The following is a 6,000-nucleotide window of genomic DNA, read 5'->3' as shown; positions in this document are numbered from 1 at the left end:
TGGGAGTCAGGGATTTGACCCCACCTGGATTCTCCTCTGTTCTTTCCCTGGTCATTCTGGACAAGCAACATTTTCCGCTCCATACCAGCCTGGCCTCCCAAACTGAGTCACTACCTCGACAGGCTAGCAACTTCCAAAACAAAACTTTTTCAACCAAGGAAAATATAACGATGAGGAGGAAAACATTTCAGGATCAGGTCCCTGGGGACCTGCGGAAATGTACTGGATGTTTTTCAGAGTACGACGTTGCTGTCCGGACTTCACAGAGATGGCAAGGAGAGAACAATGACTGGGGTTTGGCACTGGCTGAGCCAAAATGGTCCACACGAGACTCGGCTGGTTTTAAATGGATGAATTCGGGAGGATCAGAATATGTTTCAAACTATTGTTGAAATGGCTTCTACTGCAGTATTAGAAGAATCCTAGAAATAAATCGCCCCTTCCCATCCGCTTTCTTTTGCCCCTTTACCCCCTTCCACAATTCAGGATTCTGAAAAAGAGGTTCTCATTGTAAGCTTGTTATTTTGATAAAAGGCCTTCCTTAGAGAGGATTCTGGGAAATGGCAAAGAGAAAAACTCTCCGAGGGAGAGACCCTCATTTGATACCTGCCAAGGAAGGGAAACATGGGGTAGAAATCAACCTTGTGGAGAGCGGAGTTCTGGTTTGCCCGTTGGCTGTCTGCTCTGAGTCATGAACCAAAGGCGAAGGCCCAAGGGGACACCCTGACCCCTTCACCCACTCCCTCCCTCTTACATAACGGCACCCTGGCGTGTAGAGGGCAAGAAAATCAAAACCAGATGGACATTTTCCTGGTGACATTGGGGGTAGGGAAAGAAAGAGGGAGAGGGAAGAACATATGGATGAGAAAGACTGGTTTGAGTTTTGGCAAGATTCATAGAACCATAGATTTAATATTGAAATGACTTTGGTGGTAATTTAGTCCAATCTTCCATTTGACTCTTGAGGAAACTGAGGATGAGAGTAATGGGATGACTTATCCAGGATCACAAGATGATGGAGATGTCATTTGAACCCAAGACCTTTAACTTAAAATTCAAGTGTTTTTTCTACTATTATGGAAATTGGACTGAGCATTGCTAGATTTTGATTAACCCACTCTCCAGTCTAAATGTAGATTCAATATTGTCTCTTTCCTTTCATCTACCCCCATTTAAGTAAAACCACCAAGGCCCACAGTTATCTCTGACACAATATAAGAGTCTTGTTTGTTAATTTGGGGTTTGTTAATTGGGGTCTTAGTTGATTGATTGTCTCTATAGCCCTTACATGTATGTCCATGTTAGAATCTCCTGGGCACTTTTCACCCCCAAAATCCCCAAGGACAATCTTAGTAGCAAGGAATTCCTCTTCTTGTAGCTCCTAGAAGAGGAACATCTGAATTTGGATGTTCAATAAAGACCTCATAACAAGGGCAAGAAGACAAGTAGAGACTGGACCTTTTTGTGGTTTCTTGGAATACCCAGAACACATAGCCTGGGAAGACTATCCTGAGGACTTGCAGAGCAGAAAGAACATTGGATTGAGTCAAGATTTCTTGGGTTCAGGGCTTGCCTCTGATCCTTATTCCCTGGGTCACCCTGGGATTCTCTGTAGCATCCTGGGAATCAGTGTTTTTATTTGTAAATGAAGATTAGATTAGATGATTTCTGAGATTTTTTCCAAGTTCAAACCCTTTGATCCCTATAACTGGCTATGCCAGTCTCTGACATGATAAATTCCTAGCAAAATGTGCAGAAATTTGGGGTATTTGCTGCTTTGATTCCTCTTCTACAACTTTGGTTACTTCCCTAGCCCTTGGGTATTTACCTTGGCCTTTTTCTGTGGTAGGCCGACCTTTATTAGTGTGCTTTATGAGGATCAGTTGTAACAATTACCAAAAGGGAAATTAAGAGAGACTAAGAGATAGGGGGGGGGGGAATGTGTGCTGTTTGAGCTCTGACACTGAACAGCAGCTATGTGCAAGTTACAATTTCTTTCTGGGCCCTCCTAGGTAAAACAAAAAAATATAATAGCTAGAATTTATGTAGTGTTTTAAAGTTTGCAAAATGCTTTACATATTTCATCTCATTTGAGTCTCTCAACAACCTTGTGAGAGAGGTATTATTATTACTCCCACTTTATAGATGAAGAAACTGAGACCAAGAGGTTAATTGAGCTGTTCAGGGTCATTCAGTTAGGAAGTGTCTGAAGAGTTTGAACTATGATAGGATTTTTTGATTCTAAGACCAGTACTTTATATACCTAACTTCCAGTATTGTTAGGGTTGTGTGAGATGACTTATAAAATCCTAGACAACTCTCAATTTAATGATCTTCTAATCTATCAGCTTCTCCAAGACTCCATTTCCACCCCTGTAAAATGATAAAATTGTAGTAGACTTATATTCTCCCAGCTTTAATTTCAGCAATCCTATGAATTACTTCTATTCTCAAAGAATTTCTCTGTAGAATAGATGAGTATAAATATTTGGAGCTGAAAAGATTTGGGTTCCAGCCTATCTCTGACATAAATTAGCTATGTGATAAGAACAAACAACCTAGCTCTTCAGTGTCCCAGGCAACTAGGACTAAATACTTTAAATCTATTTTATATAGAATGACTCCAGGGGCAACACCTAGGAAAGGAGAGCCAATATGCATATGAGAGCCAGATGTGCAAAGAATACCCATTCAAGCAAAGCAGCAAACCATCTTTTCTGGGCCATTTATGGGAAATATGGAGTATAATTCTCTAGATCTTTAGCCACTAAGAAAAAGCAGAAAGCGAACACCTTTTGTGCAGGAAGAAGGAGGTTGTATACTCTGGCAAAATTCAATCTTGTCTGAGCTACTTTCCAGATACCTCTGACTGATTAGGCCATATTATGGGCTTGATTGGCAAATCCTCTTGCAAATTTGTAGATTCTCAAAAAACATTGACTTTGCCGTACAGTAGATGGCAACTATGAGAGAAGTTAATGCAACTTTAAATTTTGCAATTATAAATAAGCTTGCCAACTTCCATTTTCAGTTTTTAGAAGTTTTAAGTAAAAATGGAAAGACAGATAGAAATAGGCTTTGTTTTTAAGAGATCCAGGTGGTTGCTGATTGCACAATCCCTTCAAGCTAGGAAGTCCTTCTCATATAGTCTAATAGAAAAATTATTGAACTTGACCTTCACCTTCTTCTTGGGTAGGCTGATCTTCATCAGAATAAGATCTGGCTTTGAGTTGCACCAGTCACTTTCTGGCTGCTGTGGCTAAGCCTCTGTGGGCCTCAACTTTCTCATCTGTAAAAGGGTAGGGGTAGTATAATATATGGAGCTGGAAAGATTTGGGTTCAAGCCTGAATGGACAAAATATGTAACAAGAATGGTCAACTTAATCTCTCAGTGGCTGGCACAGTGGCCCTATCTGTTGCTAGTCAGTTATTTCCAGTAAAATCTGATTCTTTTTTACCCCATTTGGGGTTTTCTTGGCAAAGAATATGGAATGGTTTGCCATTTGTTTCTTCAGCTCATTTGACACAAGAGGAAACTGAGGCAAATAGAGTTAGGTGACCTGCCCATGATCACACAGCTCATTAGGTCTAAGGCTAATTTGAACTCAGAAAGATAATCTATCAACTGAGCTATCTAACTGCTCTTTCTCTCTAAGACAAGGGTTATCAAATTATTATGTATATGTGTCAGTGTGTGTGTATATGTGTGTGTGTGTGTGTGTGTGTGTGTGTTAGAGAGAGACAGACACACACAGAGAAAGAGAGAGAGACAGAGAGAGAGACAGAGAGAGAGAGACAGAGAGAGAGAGAGAGACAGAGAGACAGAGAGACAGAGAGACAGAGAGAGACAGAGAGACAGAGAGAGACAGAGACAGAGACAGAGACAGAGGCAGAGAGACAGAGAGACGGAAAGAGAGCAAGAGCCTTGTAAATCCTATGGACACCTCAGAATATGGTTTTTAAAAAGGTCATAGTGGAAGAAAATGCTAAATTTCATCTAGAAGTTAGTGAAAAAATATTTTTTCCCATTTAAGTTTATAGACCTCCCCTCCCCTCCTGAAATCTACCCCTGGGTAGACTCCAAATCCAGAACTATCTGGCTCTAGGACTAGAACAGATGTTGCTGACCTGGACCTTTGGAGGAACTTCTATGCTGGGAGTTTTATATATGATGAAATCACAGAGTCAGCCTTCTGTGTAGGTTGTAGGTGAGGCAAGAACTTTTCGATTGTAAAGCAAATGCAAATAAAATATTATAATCCATTTAAATCCCTCTGGATGCAACTTCATTTCAATAAATGCTTAAGGAGTGCCTTCTGGGTACAAGGCCCCAAAGGCATGAACTGAAATTAGGCTCATGTTCTTTTTGGCTAGCCAGCCAAGGGACATCAAATAAAGGTGTGGATGTGGGACAACCTACAGGGAAGAAAAGGAATTCCACTGCTGAGAAATCATTTAGACATTAAAGCTTGAAGGGATAGATAATACAGAGCTAGGGGGTTTCCTCTTGAGTTTCTTTTACTTAAGATCTCTTCAAATGGACAAGAAAGAAACCTTGAATAGTGTCAGATTTCCCAATAAGATCTTTTCTTTTCATTGAGAAGGGAAGTAAATATTTATTATCAGATGTATTAGTTTCCACTGTATCCCATTTGTAACAGTGAGGTGAAAAGGCTCACCAGTGCTATTAAGGCTTATTTCTTATTTATTAGTGTAAATTTGAACATCTCTCTCACCTCTTCTTCCAATTTCCCCAGCACAGATAGATAAAAGAGAGGACATGAATGAGTACTGTAATCTGTTTGGTTTGGGGGGAAAAAGGAAACTTTTATTTAGAGACAGAATTAGGATTTAAAAAAAGTCATGGTTTGCTTAGAAAGATAACAATTTGTGTAGGGAAAACAGCACATTCGGATAGGACAACAAAACAGAGATCTGAGGACGTGAGAAATGCCAATCACAAACATGCCAATAGAAAAGCTTAATTCCTTTTGTGTTTGTTTAAAAGTATCCTGTAAAACAGTGCAGAGCCAACATATGATACAAAGCAGCATGTTTCCTTCTTGCTGGAATGCAGGGCAACCTTTGTCCAGGTTCTTGGAATTAAAATGATCTCTTTGTCATGTTTTCTCACACAGTAGAAATCTTAAACCTCAGCCAGTTTTTTAAAAGGATTAAAAAAGGGGGGTGGTTAACTTAGAGAGGTACAAGATACATGCAGAAATGCACTGGACATTTGAACATGCAGAGGGTGTAGACTGGGGAGAGGTTTCTATGGCCAACCTCCATGGCGCATTCTGGTAATAGTTTTTGCCAGGGCAATCCAGTGATGAAATTTAAGTTTTAGGCCAGTGACAATCACAGAAGAGAAATGGATAAGCTGTTTTTGGACATTTTAAAACCAGCACAGTTCAGACTGGAATACCAGTTAAGGTCTGAACATTATATATAATAATGAAGATGGTGGGTGTGTAGGGAGGGGGGGGTCATCAGTATAACTCAGAAAGATTAACCAGTCTTAGTTGAGAAACAGGATATACTTACTTTAGATAAGCCAAACTTTGAGAATTATAAAGGGCTTAGAAATTGTGAATTTACATAGCTAAAAATCTCTCAAGTCCAAAACAAATGACTTCTTCATTCTCCCCTAAATGAGATTTCAATAATATCAGGTTAGATAGAAAATGCTAGTATTAACGAATGCTTCAGAAACAAAGCCACTCACTCCAGTGGAGCTAATATTTCTTTGTTTTTCTTGCAAAGACAATCAGATGAATATGAAATTATCAAAAATACTTGCCATCAGGAAAACTATATATTTTTAAAATTCTTTTGACTCTCCTACCTCTTTTTCTAGATCAACACACAGATGGAAGAGGTAACTCCATTCTTGTGCACAGTGGGACATTCTTGGGACTGTCTTATGAGGCTATTGTTTATTTTCAATAGCTGCTTGAATTTTTCAAAGTTTGCAAATGTGCATATGACAAAAATATTATT

Source organism: Sminthopsis crassicaudata, chromosome 4 (assembly GCF_048593235.1).
Source record: "Sminthopsis crassicaudata isolate SCR6 chromosome 4, ASM4859323v1, whole genome shotgun sequence".
Taxonomy (NCBI): Eukaryota; Metazoa; Chordata; class Mammalia; order Dasyuromorphia; family Dasyuridae; genus Sminthopsis; species Sminthopsis crassicaudata.
Note: the sequence above shows the minus strand (reverse complement) of the source record.